The following is a 19,025-nucleotide window of genomic DNA, read 5'->3' on the forward strand; positions in this document are numbered from 1 at the left end:
AGCCCACAAGGCCCATGATTCCTCTCTGACATATTCATCTCTGGCCACCAGTACCTACCGCCTGGTCACACCAGCCAGCACTTGAGAAAGAGGAGCCAGAGAAAGGCAAGGCAGAGAGAAGGTAAGCAAACAGGCTGGCTAGGTTTGGAGCAGAACAATGCCAAAGGGCAGAGGCTTCTGGAAGGAGCTGGGACTGGGGGAACGGCCTCCCCAGCAACCACCTCCACTCTCTTCTTTGGCAACAAAACTTGGATTTTAAGCGGAACTGCACAGCCTTCCATTTAGCTAGTTGGGGCCACTTTAACTAGTGAACAGCCAAAAAGATAAAGAAATGCAACAGGGACTCCTAGGAAAGATCCTTAAAAGGCAGTTTACTCAGCTTGGAGGAGGGCCCCTTCTGCTCAACCTTCCTCCTTCTGCTGCTTGGAACACAAACCTGATGGCTGGAGCCCCTACAACCACCTTGGACCATGAGATGCTTTGCAGCGAAATCCATGTGTGAAGACAGTAGAGCAAAAAGACAAAGGAGTCCACCATGTCCCCTCTCATGAGGCTGCACATTTTTGGGCTTCTTTTAAGTGAGAGAAAACATTAACTTCTTTCTTGCTGAAGATACTATTACGTTGCCTTTTCTGCTTTACGCAGCCAAACTTAGTCCTAATCGACATTACAGGATAAAGCTACTATTTCACAAAGCAGATCCGGCAGGTCAGTGCACTTTGCTTAAACATGGTTTTTCCTTTTTCTGGCCTCACTCTCTGACAGTAAAGCTCTGAGCCGACAGCCCTGAGCGGCCAAGCCACCAGGCGTAGCACCGGTAGTCCTTCTAGAACTACGAACATTTACGGCAATGGAGATGGCTCTGAGGATAAAGCACTGAGGTGGACAAGTGACAGCCCTGAGCCACCAACAGCCCCAGCAATAAAGAAGCCCACAGCCAAGGCAGAGCCCTCACAGGCGCCTGAGAAACCACACCCACCTGGCCCTGGGGACTTCACAGGTCACGGTCAGCCTTCACTCTGCCTCCATGACGTTTTTTCCCTCTTTGTTATATGACAAAGACTAGCATTTTAGCTGTCAGCCCTCCCGAACAAGGTCTACACAGCAGGCAGTCCCATTTTGCACAATCAGAGCCAATTAGTGATCACTGTCCCCCCCTCTGGAAAGATGTACACAGCTCCCAAAGGCAACTGCCGCCGCAACATCCATTCCCACATTCAGAGTCACAAAGGGTAAGCTCAGTCTGATCTCCACCCCCTCCCCCACAATGGCCCCACTGACCTAGGGCACCACCCAAGCTCCTTAACTGTTTCCAAGGCTGCAGGGGTCTGGCCAGCTGCCTGTTTCCCTCACCTCTGCCCCAGTCTCTTCAATCCAGAACTGTCTTTCCTCGATTTTATGGACCAGTCATCAACAGCCATGCACTCCCTGTCTTGTCCCAGCACATGGGCAGCTCTCTCTGTCTAGAAATCACCCCATCTCTCCTTCTCCTGGACCCATCTTCTCCTACCAGCCTCAGAGAATCATCACATCTTCCTGGAAACTTCCCCGGTGCCCTCTGCTCCAGCCTACCATGGGCCACCCCTCCTTGTGCTCCAGCATCATATCCCAGACTGTGGGCTCCTTGAGGGCAGGAGCTGTGTCCATCCCTACTCCCCGTTACACACAGAGCTGAACTAACCCATGCACAGGGGAGAGGATGGCCTGGAGGACACAGCTGGCTGCAGGGGCTGACCACACAGCCTGTCAGACCCCACCGATGGTCGTGACTTCAGACCATTAAGCTGCGGGCTCGCAGACATGGCTTCCAACAGTAAGATCCTAACAGCTGAGGCTGGGTTCAGGGCTTACACTGTTAATCTTTCTCTTTCTCTTTCAGGAGGCAGAACCATTGTGGGAAGGGCCTTCATTTTCATTGCCTTCGCAGGCTGGGAGAGACCTGGCTTTCACCCGCCCAGTACTGAAATCGGGAGGCTGGCCACTGAGGCTGTGGTCCCTTCTGCTAGCAAGCCAGGACCAACCCCCCCTTCAGAGGACCCTCCATTTCTGCCACCAGAAAACCCGCCATCCTGCCAAAGGGGCCTGTGAGAAGCTGAGGCATTTCATTTCCTGCCCTGAGGGAGAACAAGCATGTGGGGAAAGTCCAGTACCCCTTTGTAGTCTCAATGGCAGGTCAAGTGCCAAGGACACACCCCGGCCCGAAGACCCCCAGCTGGGCATGTGGGCACGTTTTCTGCATGACTGCGCCATCCACCCACCAGTCTCCCCTCACAGGCCTGCGCTCTGCCGCGGAAGGGGCTTCCTGCTCTCACAACTGCCAGAGGCAAGGAGGAGGGTCTCCCCACACCCATCCCTGCAGGAAGTGCAGCCACTCGCCCCTCTGCGGTCACTGCCCATCCCCATGGCCTCTGGCAAGGCTCATGGGATGTCACACACTATGGCCCAGCCCAGCCTGGCCTGGGGCCCAGAAGCTCCTGAGGGGCCACAGAAACCCGTCCAGTTGATGTTGATGGGATCTTGGGGGATATGGTTCCTTCCTGTGCGGAGTAAATCCTGTGCCAGAAAGGGCCGGGAACCAGCATTTGTCATTGTCACCGGGAGTCAAGCCCAGAGGTCTCACAGCAGAGGCCTCCGGGGGCACAGAGACGCCAGCAGGACCCAGTAGGTCCTAACTGGAAAGCGTGCCCCTGCCCAGCTGCTCTGTAGGATGGCACAGAGTGAAGGGGGCCTTCAGGGACCGCCCCACAACTGACAACTGAAAGTCAACAAGGACAAAGGGGAGGCCCCCAGGGACACTCCCCCTAGGTCGGCAAGCCCCCAGAGCACCAGTCGCAGGAGCAGCTCACCCTCGTGACTGCCCCATGGCCAGCCAGCACCCACATTCTGTGCAGGAGCAGAGGAGAGACCCTCGGAACTCCGCCGGGACATCCTCTGGGGAGGGCTGTCCTCAGATTTTCAACCCCTCTACCATGGGTCAGCAGTTCCCCATGCGTGTGACTCCTGGGCCAAGGAGCCAGCAACCCCGCACTGTGCAGACCCAGCACCAGGCTCACTGGAGCGGGGAGGTTGGGGGGGCGGGTCCTCCAAGCGGGGCTTGGAGAAGGTCCTGGTGAACCTGAAGCCCCCTCTGCCAGTACCACCTCTGAAGCCTGGCCTCACATACCACCCCCCCTCAGGGTTTTAAGCATCTGCCCCACATCTTTTACCCTTCCTGCTCTCCCTGCCTTGGTTGCTCCCCTTCCTTTCCCCAGATGCCTCCCCAAAAGCAGAAACACTGACCCTACAGCCTTTGCTTCGTGCAATCTGACAGCACCAAACTGGAGAAGGAGGGCTGGATTTGGCTGATGCTGTGTCCAAAGGGGCTTCACCCACAGCCTTGTCCAGAGGCTGACCGAGGACTCGGGTGGGAGTCACCTCTTCCTCTGCTGTGGAAGCTGTCCTGGGCACCCTCTCCATCAGGGCTGAGGCTCACCCACCGGGACCTCTCTTTCCTCGAACATCTGTGCATTTTAATATAACTTCCCAAAATATTACTCTGCAATTATTTCCAGAGACTTAAATGGGATCCCCAAATACATACAATTAAGACTAAAATTGTAATTTTAAATTAACTGCTATTTGAATAAACATAAAGCTTTCCCATCTCCAAGCCAAATGCAGACAACAACATGGCAATTAACCCTTAGACGCCACCCAACTCCTGGAAACAGCCGCTCTGGAACCCTCACAGAGTCAAGCCACTCCTGAAAACAGGTGGAGCCCCTCCACAAACTCTAGAAATAGTCCTTCTTTCAGCTTTGCAAAATCAGAGTGTTTCTCCAGCCACCCACTAACAGAACGGCAGCACCATGTTGAAAATGTGGCAATACCCTGAAGGCTGCAGCACCAGGTCTCGGTGGGCAAGGGACAAGGGCACAAGACCACTCCTCGTCCGTCCTGCTTTACTGAGTGGAGGCAGGAGACTCCCGCTGACTCACGGTGCCTTTAACTCTCTGTCCTCACCATAACCTCCCACTTGCAGCCCCCCCCAAAAGTCCAAGAGTTCCAGAGTGACGGACTTGGGGCTCTCTGTCCTGGGAGGCCACCAGCTGTGGGAGCACCGGCAGAGGGGACAAGCATGGCCACAACCACCATTGACAGGTGGTCCCTGACCACATGCCCCAGCCAGTTTTCCCAATGCTGTGGCCCACAGGAGACTGGGAGAAAGTCGGGGTGGCGACAGAGAGCTCTTATTGGAGGGCTTCGCATCGTCAGGAGGGGAAGGGGCTCTGTTTACCTCCAGAGCAGGGCTTCTAGACCCTTGGAAGGACTTCTCTGTGTCCCCAGCATCTGGGGGGCTGGCATATAAGTCTTATGAAAATCCACAGGCAGGAGGCCATGGCGAGAGTTGTTCCCCCAGGGGAGGAAGAGAAGTTGCTTTGGGAAGAGCAGCCCTGCTGCCCATGGGTGTGGGGCATGGCCAGCCCAGGGCACTGCCCAAGGATCTGGGGGTAGTGGGGGGTGGGGGCACAAACGCCAAGAGCAGGTGGAGCAGTCCCAGGCACCAGCCCAGCGAGGCTTCGTGGGCATGAGTTATGAGTTCCCAGCAGCAGCATCTCGGGAAAGCCACACAAGTGCCCCTCAAGAGGACAGCTCAGAGTTCAACATCTGCTGGGCCCCGAGCGTGCCCAACAGCCTCTCTTAGGTCAGACTGCCCAGATACTGCATCCCTCAGGGCCCAACCCTGGCTAACAGGGACAGAGCAAGAGAAGAGAGCAGAGCGCATGCACGTGTGCGCGCGCGCACACACACACACACACACACAGCCCTCTGCCAGCTTCCGAGACAGGTCAGGCTGCTGCAGCCACGTGGACGAAACTCCAGAAATTCTAAGATTCCTCATTTGATGACTAAAATGAGATTCCTGGGGCTGAAAGTGACCAGAGGAACATTTTATTGCCTTAGAACAAAAGAAAGCTCTAGGGCTTCCCTGCCTGTTCAGTGGCAGGTTCGGAGAGACAGTGGCGGTAAATATAAAGCAAAGTCTCATTCGTTTCTTACCCAATGCAGGCGACTCAACGTAGTGGGCATAGTGGCATCAGGCTCTGATGTCCCAGGTGGACACACATTGGGTAGGAGACCTGAACATACCCTTCCCCAATGAAATTCCCCCGGTGTCCTCCGGCGGCAAAACTCCACATGGACGGGACGCATCTGTACTTTGGAAGGGTTTGGCTCAAACCCATGGAGAACTGCCAAAACTGTTGCTCCCGTCCCTTTGTGGGACAGGACGCCCAGGTCTACCTGGGCGCGACCCACCCAGTGCAACAGCGTGGTGGTTGGCCCTACGGGCTTGGCACTGGCCTGGGCCAACCCCACAATTGTAGCCTTCTTCTAGAAACATCCCCACCAGCAGCAGGAGCCACAGTGCATCACTGCCAGTCATTTCCATCCTGTATCCCAGGGGACTGAGGTGTCAGAGAGGTGGACGCACATGGCCTCTAGGCCTCTGCATTGTGTAAAGAAAACCGCAGGCCCAAAATGGTATCACTTAGGCCAAGTCACCAAACGGGGGTTAATATCTAACCTAATGGCAGTTTTCACCTCCCACAAGATTGGGAGTCTTACCCAGTCTGTGAGGAATGTTCCTTTTTTTTTTTTTTTAATTTTATTTATTTATTTGTCAGAGAGAGAGAGAGAGTACGCACAAGCAGGGGGAGAGGCAGACAGAGGGAGACGCAAACTCCCTGCTGAGCAATGAGCCCAATATAGGACTCAATCCCAGGACCCTGGGATCATGACCTGAGCAGAAGGCAGATGCTTAATGGCTGAGCCACCCAGGCATCCCCGTGAAGGATGTTCTGATTGGCATCTGTGAAGTCATCTGTCACAGGGTCCTCTCTACCCCCAAAGAAAATAATATCACCTGCATGATAAGGCCCCTACTCTTCCCCTTAAGGGAAGGTGATAGGCCAGAGAAAATCCCTTCTCTCCTTGCCCCGCCCTCCTTCCTATTAAAAACCCTGAATTCTGTACAGCTCCCCAGAGCTCCCCTCTCCTTGCTCGACAGGACACCTGTTGCCCGATTCAAGAATCATTTCATGAAGACAGTTAGATTGTTCTAACGTACTCCGCTGGAATTTGGTCTTGACAGCACCAACTGGGTTACATCCGTCCTTCTCCTAACTTCCTTTTATCCAGACGTCAGTGGCCGATACTATCCTTTCAGTAAATTAACTTTGCTGCAAATGTCTTAACGGGGAGCAGGAGCAACCTCATCTGGAGTGAGTGAGCAGCAGGGCCACACTTGCGCTCTACAAGAGCCCGGTCTTTAGGATTCCGTATTCTCCCCCTTCCCCGATGGAATCAGGAAAACAGTGTTTCTTACATTCGGCGTGAAGAGCGGAACAGATGGCGATGGTTTAAAAATCGGTTCGTGAGAACCGATGCTGGTGGCCAGATCATCGCGAGATGTGGAGCACAGGCGCAGCTTTGCCCACAATGGCAATCCCAAAAACAAAGTAATGGGGATGTAGGGGGGAAAGGGTGGGGTGCGAGATTCACCCAGAGCAAGAGGGCAAAGGAGCTGGCCATTGAGAAGTGACGGGAGAAAAGCCACCTGCTTCCGTGCTGCCTGGCTGCCCAGGGAGCCTGGCTCCCAGCGCCCCCGTGAGAGCTCTTGGAAAGAGCCACTCTTCTAGGTTTGGGGATGAGAGGGAACAGACCGACAAAGTTCTGATCCTCCAGGTTTTATGTTCTCATGAGGAAGACAGGCAAAAAAATGAGTGAACGATCAAATAAAGTATGTAGTTCCAGGTGGTGACAAGAGTCATGAGGAAAACAGAAGCTGGGGAAGGGCTGGGTTTCAGCTCCAATATGTAAAAAGCTTAGAAGTGGTCACTGCATCCTTACAATAGGAGAGAGCGGGACGAACTGAACACCAATGACTTTTCTTGGACCCATCAGTGAACGGAGCTTGCAGCCTGTCCCCTGAAATCTGAAGGACCAAGACATCTCTTGGCTCTGGCAGAGGAAGGAGGAAGTAACCATGATGAAACACACCCAGAACATTCTCCGTGACAAAGGTCTGCTGTCCAGGCGGAAAGACTCAGCCAGAACCTTATATCAGAGCCACTGTGGAAAGGTGGTCTGCTCACGGCAGCCCCCTGACCTCCCTGTCTCACCTGAGGGGGAGCAAAGTGAGAAGAAACTCTGGTGACGGTTCCAGCCCTTGAAGGCACACGGGCCCACCTAAAGATGAAGAGTTCATCCTAGGATTACAGAATGCTTCCCCTCCCCACACCTCTCCACCACACCACAAGGCTCCAGAAGGACACCAGTGGCTGACGGCTCAAAGGGCTGCGGAGTCCCTGCCCAGCAGGGCCAAGGGAGGGCCAAAGTCAAGGGTGAGGAGACAAAACCAAGGAGGATTCTGATGCCTCCAGCACCTACAGTTGCAGGAGACATGACACCCCAACCCCTAATGAGATTTACATAACCCCTCACACGAAAGGCTTACGACCTCAGTTCATGTTTTCCAACAGAAAATGCCTGGCTCTCAACAAATTATAACGCATGATGAAAACCAAATCAATCAATCAATAAATATGAATATAAATAAAACTAGATCTATTTTTTCAAACCCACATTTAAAACCAATAAAGCAAGCATTATGACCAAATTCAGATATGACATAGATTTTGAAATTATCACACTGGGAAATTAAAATAACTATGATTAATATGTTAAGGGTTCCAGTGGGAAAATTAGACAACCAAGAAGAGAAGAACAGACTGTAATGTAAACAGAAGGATGCAAAGTCTAAGAATCAAAAAGAGATGCTAGATTTTATTTATTTATTTATTTGAGAAGGGGAGAGAGAGAAAGAAAGAAGAGGGAGAGGGAGAATCTTAAGCAGGCTCCATGCCCAGTGCAGAGCCCACTGCGGGGCTTGATCTCACAACCCTGAGATCATGACCTGAGCTAAAATCAAGAGCCAGCGGCGCCTGGGTGGCTCAGTGGGTTAAAGCCTCTGCCTTTGGCTCAGGTCATGATCTCAGGGTCCTGGGATCGAGCCCTGTATCGGGCTCTCTGCTTAGCAGGGAGCCTGCTTCCTCCTCTCTCTCTGCCTGCCTCTCTGCCTACTTGTGATCTCTGTCTGTCAAATAAATAAATAAAACCTTTAAGAAAATAAAAATCTGTAATAGAAATGAAGAATGCCCTCGAAAATGAAGAAAACTCATCAGCAGATTCAAGATGGCTGAGGAACAAATCAGTGAGCTTGAAGATAGATCATTAGAAACGTTCCCAAATGAAGTGCAAAGAGAAAAAAGGAACGGGGGTTAGGAGCAGCATCCAAGAACTGTGGGACAATATCAAAAGATACAAAATATGTGTACCTAGAATATCAAAAGGAGTCAAAAGAAACAATGGAGAAGGAAAAAATTTGCAAAATACTTTCTCAAAATTTTTCCAAAATTACTAACAGCAAACCACATATTCAGGAGGATCAAAAAACACCAAATAGAATAAATACTTAAAAAAGGAAAAGAAAAAGAACCAAAACCAAAACAACAAAAAAATATCTATGCAAACTGCAAAAGAGAGAGAGAGAGAGAGGAAATCATGAAAGAAGCCAGAAGAAAGTGGGACAATACTTAATCTATAGAGTAACAGCAGACTTCTCCTCATGAAATCATATCAGAGAAGATGAAAACACCAGACCCAACTATATGCTGTCTACAAGAAACCCATTTTAAATATAAAGATTCTACAAGGTTAAACATCAAGAAAAGGAGAAAGATACACCATGCTAATGCCAATTAAAAGAAAATTGGGAGTGCCGATATTAATTTCAGACACAGCAGACTTTAGAACAAGGAAAATCATCATGGATAGAGACGGGGGCAATTACATAATGATATATAATTCTATTCAATTCTTCAGGGATATATTATAATCCTAAAATAAAATAACATAAAAACAGAGAGGGAGGCAAACCATAACAGACTCTAAGTACCGAGAACAAACTGAGGGTTGATGGAGGGAATGTGGGTGGGGGGATGGGCTAAATGGGAGATGGGCATGAAGGAGGGTACTCGTTGTGATGAGCACTAGGTGTTCTATGTAAGTGACGCATCGCTAAATTCTACTCCTAAAACCAATACTGCACTATATGTTAACTAACTTGAATTTAAATTTTAAAAAGGAGATATTACCGTCGTAAACTGCTATGCACCTAACAACAGAGTATTAAAATATATGAGGCAAAAACTGACAGAACTGAAAAGAGAGACAAATCCACTATTATAATTGGAGACTTCACCATCCTCTGTCAGTAACTGATATAACAAGCAGGCAGAAAATCAACAAGGATAGCTCACTGGAACAGCACCATCAATCAACTGCATCTAATTGACATTTATAGAATATTCTAACGACAGCAAAATACACATTCGTCTCAAGCTTGCATGGAACATTCACCCAAGTGTCTTAATCCTTGGGCTGCTATAACAAAATACCACAGACTAGGAGGCTTACAAACAACAATCTTTTATTTCTCCCAGTTCTAGGAGCTGAAAGTCCAAGATCAGGGAGCCAGCATGGTCAGAGGCAGGTCCCCTTCTGGAGTCAGATTTCTCGGAGGCCTTTTCTATAAGGGTAGTAACACCACCACGAAGGCTCTGCCTAATCACCTCCCAAAGGTCCCAACCCCTGCCCCCAGTGCCATCACCTTGCAGGGTAGGACTTCAACAAAGGACTTTGCAAGGGGCTGGCTGGGGGTGGGGGGAGGGGAGAGCAGATACGAACATTATGATCAGAGCGCTGAAACAGACCACACTTGGGGCCATAAGACACACTTCAACAATTTTTTTAAAAATAGAAATCATAGGGGCGTCAGGGGGGCTCAGTGGGTTAAAGCCTCTGCCTTCGGCTCAGGTCATGATCCCAGGGTCCTGGGATCGAGCCCTGCATCGGGCTCTCCGCTCAGTGGGCAGCCTGCTAACTCCTCTCTCCCTGCCTACGTGTGATCTCTGTCTGTCAAATAAATAAATAAAATCTTTAAAAAATAAAAAATAAAATAGAAATCATAGGGGCACCTGGGTGGCTCAGTGGGTTAAAGCCTCTGCCTTCGGTTCAGGTCATGATCTCAGGGTCCTGGGATCAAGCCCTGCACCAGGCTCTCTGCTCAGCAGGGAGCCTGCTTCTCCCTCTCTCTCTCTCTGCCTGTCTCTTGGCCTACTTGTGATCTCTGTCTGTCAAATAAATAAATAAAATCTTAAAAAAAAAAAAAAAGGAACCTTCTCTAAAAAAATCACTAGGCCCAGATGACTTCTCTCATGAAGTCTACCAAATATTTAAGGAAGGCAGGATATCAATTTTCTATAATCTACTTCAGAAATTAGAAAAGCAAGGGATGGGGCATCTGGGTAGCTCAGCTGGTTAAGTGTCCAACTCTTTGTGTTGGCTCAGGTCATGATCTCAGGGTTGTAAGATTAATAAGCCCCATGTCAGGCTCTTTGTTCTGAGGGGAGTCTGCCTAAGATTCTCTCCCTGTGCCCCAACCCCCACTCCCCACCTAGCATGCACACATGGGTGGTCACTGGCTCTCTGTCTAAAAAAAAAAAAAAAAAGAAAGAAAAAGAAAATCAAGGAATACTTCCCAAATTATGAAGCTATGAAGCCAGTATGACCCTAACATCAAAACCAGATAATTACGAGAAAACTACAGACCAGTATCTCTCATGAACACCCTTAAAAATTCTCACCAAAATATTATCAAATAGGATCCAACAATGTATGCGAAGAATTATACACCGCAACCAAGTGACATGTCTTCCAGGAATGCAACGTTGGTTCAACTTGAGAAAAGCAATTAATGTAAGGCATCACACACAGACTAAAGAAGAAAAAAATACACGATTGTATTAACTGATGCGGAAAAAGCATCTGACAAAATCCAATACCAATTCTCGATTTAAAAAAGAAACATTCACCACATTAGTGATAGAAACTATCCTTAGCTTGACAAAGGGAAATGCAAATCAAAAATCAAAACCACAGTAAGGTACCACTTCACACCCATATGGTTGGCCATAACTTTAAAAAAAAAAAAAAAAAAGAAAGAGAAGAACAAATGTTGGTAAGGATGAGGAAAACTGGAACCCTCAAATACTGCTGGTGAGAATGTAAAATAAGACAGTAGCTGTGGAAAACAGTTTGATTTTCAAAATTACCATATGATCTAGCAATTCCAGTCCTAGGTTTATACACAAAAGAACTGGAAACACATATTCAAACATCCTGGGACCCTGATGGCTGCACTCGCAGGGAGAGCCACTCCCCTGACAGGAATGGGGGCTGCCTCAGAGGCAACACAGTCCCACTCAGAACACCAGGGCAGCAGAAAGGGACCTGGCAGGTCTGACAGGGGAGATGGACAGGGTCATAGGAAATACAGTCTACTGTATTTCTAGGCATGTCCTGCACTCCTTCCCATCTTTCTCCACAAAACGAAGGTAAACTTATGGGGTGCCTGGGTGGCTCTGTTGGTTAAGCATCTGCCTTCGGCTCAGGTCATGATCCCTGGATCCTGGGATCGAGCCCCGTGTTGGGCTCCCTGTTCAGCGGGGAGCCTGCTTCCTCCTCTGCCTCTGCCTGCTGCTCCCCCTGCTTGTGCTCTCTCTTGCATGCTCTCTCTCTCAAATAAACAAACAAAACCTTTAAAAATGTTTTTAAAAAAATGAAGGTAAATTTGAAAAAAAAGGAAAACAATGAAAAATTTTTGTGTCACCACACTTAAGCTTTCATTAGGCAGAGGTGGGGGCAACAGGACACGTCGCTGTTTTCCCAGCTCCCATTCAGCACATGAGCCGAGGTGTCTATGCCAACAGCTCAGAGGGGGGGGTGGGGGTGGGCACAGCATAGCAGTGACAACCACAGGTCCTACTCACTCAGAGTCGTCAGGCCCCAGAGGACTCTCAGCCATCCGCAGGACGGTCCTGACCTCAGAGGCTGGCGTGCCCACCCGGAATTCAGCAAAGCTTCAAGCTTCCGGAGACTGGAACGAAAGAGAGCACAAACAGGGCGTCAGTGGGCTGTGGGCAGGCTGCTCATCGATGAACACATGGGCGTTCTAGCTGAGTGATGGGCCACAAGTTAAAAAGAGAGACAAAACATACCCTGCACCGAAGGGTTAAAAGCGGCTCAGATGGAGAGGATGTGGGGAAAGGGGAACCCTCTTACACTGTTGGTGGGAATGCAAGTTGGTGCAGCCACTTTGGAGAACAGTGTGGAGATTCCTTAAGAAATTAAAAATAGAGGAAGGAGGAGTCAAGATGGCGGAGAAGTAGCAGCCTGAGACTACATCAGGTAGCAGGAGATCAGCTCGATAGCTTATCTAAACATTGCAAACACCTACAAATCCAACGGGAGAGCGAAGAGAAGAACAGCAACTCTAGAAACAGAAAATCAACCACTTTCTGAAAGGTAGGACTGGCGGAGAAGTGAATCTAAAACGACGGGAAGATAGACCGCGGGGGGAGGGGCCGGCTCCCGGCAAGCGGCGGAGCAACGGAGCACAAAATCAGGACTTTTAAAAGTCTGTTCCACTGAGGGACATTGCTCCAGAGGCTAAACCAGGGTGAAGCCCACGCGGGGTCAGCGTGGCACCAGGCCCCGCAGGGTCACAGAAGGATCGGGGATGTCAGAGTGTCGGACAGCTCGCAGGTATTAGAACGGAGAAGCCGGCTGCAGAGACAGAGCCGAGGACTGAACTCTCAGCTCGGGGTTACCTTGAACTGGTCGCGGGCTGGGTGAGCTCAGAGCGCGGCTAGAGGCTGGGGATACGGGAGTGATTGGGTGCTGTCCTCTGGGGGCACACTGAGGAGTGGGGCCCCAGGCTCTTGGCTCCTCCGGGCCGGAGACTGGGAGGCCGCCATTTTCATTCGCGTCCTCCGGAACTCTACGGAAAGCGTTCAGGGAACAGAAGCTCCCAAAAGCGAACCCGAGCCGATTACTTAGTCGGCCGCCGGTAAGGGCGGTGCAATCCCGCCTCGGGCAAAGACACTTGAGAGTCACTACAACAGGCCCCTCCCCCAGAAGATCAACAAAATATCCAGCCAGGACGAAGTTCATCTATCAAGGAGAAAGCAGGTTCAATTCCTAAGACAGCAGAGCAATTCCAGAGGAGGAGAAAGCAAAGCACGGAACTCATGGCTTTCTCCCCATGATTCTTTAGTCTTGCGCTACTTCAATTTTTTTTTCTTTTTTCAATTTTTTTTTCTTTTTTCTTTTTTCTTCTTCTGCTAAATTTTTGAAAACTTTTACCCTTTTCTTTTTTAACGTTTTTTGACTAGTTCATCTAAATATATATATATTTTTTTCTTTTTTATATTTTTTTATTTGTTTTATTTTTTAAATTTTTTTCCTTTTTTTTTCTTTTTTTTTTTTCTTTTTTTTCCGAACCCGTTTTTATCCCCTTTCTCCCCCCCACAATTAGGGGTCTCTTCTGATTTGGTTACAGCGCATTTTTCTGGGGTCTTTGCCACCCTTTTAGTAGTTTATTTGCTCCTTCATATCCTCTTATCTGGACAAAATGACAAGGCAGAAAAAATCACCACAAACAAAAGAACAAGAGACAGTACCGAAGGCTAGGGACCTAATCAACACAGACATTGGTAATATGTCAGATCAAGAGTTCAGAATGACGATTCTGAACATTCTAGCCGGGCTCGAAAAAGGCATGGAAGATACTAGAGAAACCCTCTCTGGAGATATTAAAGCCCTTTCTGGAGAAATTAAAGAACTAAAATCTAACCAAGTTGAAATCAAAAAAGCTATTAATGAGGTGCAATCAAAAATGGAGGCTCTCACTGCTAGGATAAATGAGGCAGAAGAAAGAATTAGTGATATAGAAGACCAAATGACAGAGAATAAGGAAGCCGAGCAAAAGAGGGACAAACAGCTACTGGACCATGAGGGGAGAATTTGAGAGATAAGTGACACCATAAGACGAAACAACATTAGAATAATTGGGATTCCAGAAGAAGAAGAAACAGAGAGGGGAGCAGAAGGTCTATTGGAGAGAATCATTGGAGAGAATTTCCCTAATATGGCAAAGGGAACAAGCATCAAAATCCAGGAGATGCAGAGAACCCCCCTCAAAGTCAACAAGAATAGGTCCACACCCCGTCACCTAATAGTAAAATTGACAAGTCTTAGTGACAAAGAGAAAATCCTGAAAGCAGCCCGAGAAAAGAAGTCTGTAACATACAATGGTAAAAATATTAGATTGGCGGCAGACTTATCCACAGAGACCTGGCAGGCCAGAAAGAGCTGGCATGATATATTCAGAGCACTCAACGAGAAAAACATGCAGCCAAGAATACTCTATCCAGCTAGGCTATCATTGAAAATAGAAGGAGAGATCAAAAGCTTCCAGGACAAACAAAAACTGAAAGAATTTGCAAACACCAAACCAGCTCTACAGGAAATATTGAAAGGGGTCCTCTAAGCAAAGAGAGAGCCTAAAAGTAGTAGATCGAAAGGTACAGAGACAATATACAGTAACAGTCACCTTACAGACTAATAATGGCACTAAATTCATATCTCTCAATAGTTACCCTGAATGTTAATGGGCTAAATGCCCCAATCAAAAGACACAGGGTATCAGAATGGATAAAAAAACAAAACCCATCAGTATGTTGCCTACAAGAAACTCATTTAAGACGCGAAGACACCTCCAGATTTAAAGTGAGGGGGTGGAAAACAATTTACCATGCTAATGGGCATCAGAAGAAAGCTGGGGTGGCAATCCTTATATCAGATCAATTAGATTTCAAGCCAAAGACTATAATAAGAGATGAGGAAGGACACTATATCCTACTCAAAGGGTCTGTCCAACAAGAAGATCTAACCATTTTAAATATCTATGCCCCTAACGTGGGAGCAGCCAACTATATCAACCAATTAATAACAAAATCAAAGAAACACATCAATAATAATACAATAATAGTAGGGGACTTGAACACTCCCCTCACTGAAATGGACAGATCATCCAAGCCAAAGATCAACAAGGAAATAAAGGCCTTAAATGACACACTGGGCCAGATGGACATCACAGATATATTCAGAACATTTCATTCCAAAGCAACAGAATACACATTCTTCTCTAGTGCACATGGAACCTTCTCCAGAATAGATCACATCCTGGGTCACAAATCAGGTCTCAGCCGGTATCAAAAGATTAGGATTATTCCCTGCATATTTTCAGACCACAATGCTCTGAAGCTAGAACTCAATCACAAGAGGAAAGCTGGAAAGAACCCAAATACATGGAGACTAAACAGCATCCTTCTAAAGAATGAATGGGTTAACCAGGAAATTAAAGAAGAATTGAAAAAATTCATGGAAACAAATGATAATGAAAACACAACAGTTCAAAATCTGTGGGACACAGCAAAGGCAGTCCTGAGAGGAAAATATATAGCGGTACAAGCCTTTCTCAAGAAACAAGAAAGGTCTCAAGTACACAACCTAACCCTACACGTAAAGGAGCTGGAGAAAGAACAAGAAAGAAACCCTAAACCCAGCAGGAGAAGAGAAATCATAAAGATCAGAGCAGAAATCAATGAAATAGAAACCAAAAAAACAATAGAAGATGGGATTGGGAGGGAGACAAACCATAAATGACTCTTAATCTCACAAAACAAACTGGGGGTTGCTGGGGGGAGGTGGGATTGGGAGAGGGGGAGCGGGCTCTGGACATTGGGGAGGGGAGGCGAACCATAAGAGACTATGGACTCTGAAAAACAACCTGAGGGTTTTGAAGGGTCAGGGGTGGGAGGTTGGGGCAACCTGAGGGTTTTGAAGGGTCAGGGGTGGGAGGTTGGGGGAACAGGTGGTGGGTAATGGGGAGGGCACGTTTTGCATGGAGCACTGGGTGTTGTGCAAAAAGAATGAATACTGTTACGCTGAAAAAATAAATAAAATGGGAAAAAAAATCAATGAAACTAGGAGCTGGTTCTTTGAAAGAATCAATAAGATTGATAAACCCCTGGCCAGACTCATCAAAAAGGAAAGAGAAAGGACCCAAATAAATAAAATCATGAATGAAAGAGGAGAGATCACAACTAACACCAAAGAAATACAGACAATTATAAGAACATACTATGAGCAACTCTACGCCAACAAATTGGACAATCTGGAAGAAATGGATGCATTCCTAGAGACATATAAACTACCACAACTGAACCAGGAAGAAATAGAAAACCTGAACAGGCCCATAACCAGTAAGGAGATTGAAACAGTCATCAAAAATCTCCAAACAAACAAAAGCCCAGGGCCAGATGGCTTCCCAGGGGAATTCTACCAAGCATTTAAAGAAGAACTCATTCCTATTCTCCTGAAACTGTCCCAAAAAATAGAAATGGAAGGAAAACTTCCAAACTCATTTTATGAGGCCAGCATCACCTTGATCCCAAAACCAGACAAGGATCCCACCAAAAAAGAGAACTACAGACCAATATCCTTGATGAACACAGACGCAAAAATTCTCGCCAAAATACTAGCCAATAGGATTCAACAGTACATTAAAAGGATTATTCACCATGATCAAGTGGGATTTATTCCAGGGCTGCAGGGTTGGTTCAACATCCACAAATCAATCAATGTGATAGAACACATTAATAAAAGAAAGAACAAGAACCATATGATACTCTCAATAGATGCTGAAAAAGCATTTGACAAAGTACAGCATCCCTTCCTGATCAAAACTCTTCAAAGTGTGGGGATAGAGGGCACATACCTCAATACTATCAAAGCCATCTATGAAAAACCCACCGCAAATATCATTCTCAATGGAGAAAAACTGAAAGCTTTTCCGTTAAGGTCAGGAACACGGCAGGGATGTCCATTATCACCACTGCTATTCAACATAGTACTAGAAGTCCTAGCCTCAGCAATCAGACAACAAAAAGAAATTAAAGGCATCCAAATTGGTAAAGAAGAAGTCAAACTATCACTCTTCGCAGATGATATGATACTATATGTGGAAAACCCAAAAGACTCCACTCCAAAACTGCTAGAACTTGTACAGGAATTCAGTAAAGTGTCAGGATATAAAATCAATGCACAGAAATCAGCTGCATTTCTGTACACCAACAACAAGACTGAAGAAAGAGAAATTAAGGAGTCAATCCCATTTACAATTGTACCCAAAACTATAAGATACCTAGGAATAAACCTAACCAAAGAGACTAAGAATCTATACACAGAAAGTTATAAAGTACTCATGAAAGAAATTGAGGAAGACACAAAAAAATGGAAAAATGTTCCATGCTCCTGGATTGGAAGAATAAATATTGTGAAAATGTCTATGCTACCTAAAGCAATCTACACATTTAATGCAATCCCTATCAAAATACCATCCATTTTTTTCAAAGAAATGGAACAAATAATCCTAAAATTTATATGGAACCAGAAAAGACCTCGAATAGCCAAAGGAATATTGAAAAAGAAAGCCAAAGTTGGTGGCATCACAATTCCGGACTTCAAGCTCTATTACAAAGCTGTCATCATCAAGACAGCATGGTACTGGTACAAAAACAGACACATAGATCAGTGGAACAGAATAGAGAGCCCAGAAATCGACCCTCAACTCTATGGTCAACTAATCTTCGACAAAGCAGGAAAGAATGTCCAATGGAAAAAAGACAGCCTCTTCAATAAATGGTGCTGGGAAAATTGGACAGCCACATGCAGAAAAATGAAATTGGACCACTTCCTTACACCACACACGAAAATAGACTCAAAATGGATGAAGGACCTCAATGTGAGAAAGGAATCCATCAAAATCCTTGAGGAGAATGCAGGCAGCAACCTCTTCGACCTCAGCCGTAGCAACATCTTCCTAGGAACAACGGCAAAGGCAAGGGAAGCAAGGGCAAAAATGAACTATTGGGATTTCATCAAGATCAAAACCTTTTGCACAGCAAAGGAAACAGTTAACAAAACCAAAAGACAACTGACAGAATGGGAGAAGATATTTGCAAACGACATATCAGATAAAGGGCTAGTATCCAAAATCTATAAGGAACTTAGCAAACTCAACACCCAAAGAACAAACAATCCAATCAAGAAATGGGCAGAGGACATGAACAGACATTTCTGCAAAGAAGACATCCAGATGGCCAACAGACACATGAAAAAGTGCTCCACGTCACTCGGCATCAGGGAAATACAAATCAAAACCACAATGAGACATCACCTCACACCAGTCAGAATGGCTAAAATTAACAAGTCAGGAAATGACAGATGCTGGAGAGGATGTGGAGAAAGGGGAACCCTCCTCCACTGTTGGTGGGAATGCAAGCTGGTGCAACCACTCTGGAAAACAGCATGGAGGTTCCTCAAAATGTTGAAAATAGAACTACCCTATGACCCAGCAATTGCACTACTGGGTATTTACCCTAAAGATACAAACATAGTGATCCGAAGGGGCACGTGTACCCGAATGTTTATAGCAGCAATGTCTATAATAGCCAAACTATGGAAAGAACCTAGATGTCCATCAACAGATGAATAGATAAAGAAGATGTGGTATATATACACAATGGAATACTATGCAGCCATCAAAAGAAATGAAATCATGCCATTTGCGACGACGTGGATGGAACTAGAGCGTATCATGCTTAGTGAAATAAGTCAATCGGAGAAAGACAACTATCATATGATCTCCCTGATATGAGGACATGGAGAAGCAACATGGGGGGGTAGGGGGATAGGAGAAGAATAAATGAACCAAGATGGGATTGGGAGGGAGACAAACCATAAATGACTCTTAATCTCACAAAACAAACTGGGGGTTGCTGGGGGGAGGTGGGATTGGGAGAGGGGGAGGGGGCTATGGACATTGGGGAGGGTAAGTGCTATTGTGAGTGCTGTGAAGTGTGTAAACCTGGCGATTCACAGACCTGTACCTCTGGGGATAAAAATACATTATATGTTTATTAAAAAAAAAAAATTTTGGAAGGGGAGGCGAACCA

General features: G+C 46.9%; 1 protein-coding gene across 3 annotated transcripts in view; it reads right to left on the reverse strand.

Annotated features, from left to right (window-relative positions):
- APBA2 (amyloid beta precursor protein binding family A member 2) overlaps positions 1-19,025 on the reverse strand; it is a 245,337-nt gene that overhangs the window by 180,122 nt on the left and 46,190 nt on the right. For all 3 annotated transcript variants that reach the window (XM_046009954.1, XM_046009956.1, XM_046009952.1), the window contains exon 2: positions 11,934-12,040. The gene's annotated coding sequence lies outside the window, so the exon portion shown is untranslated. The remainder of the gene's footprint in view (positions 1-11,933; positions 12,041-19,025) is intronic.

The sequence above is a fragment of the Meles meles genome, chromosome 6, assembly GCF_922984935.1.
Source record: "Meles meles chromosome 6, mMelMel3.1 paternal haplotype, whole genome shotgun sequence".
NCBI classification, from domain to species: domain Eukaryota; kingdom Metazoa; phylum Chordata; class Mammalia; order Carnivora; family Mustelidae; genus Meles; species Meles meles.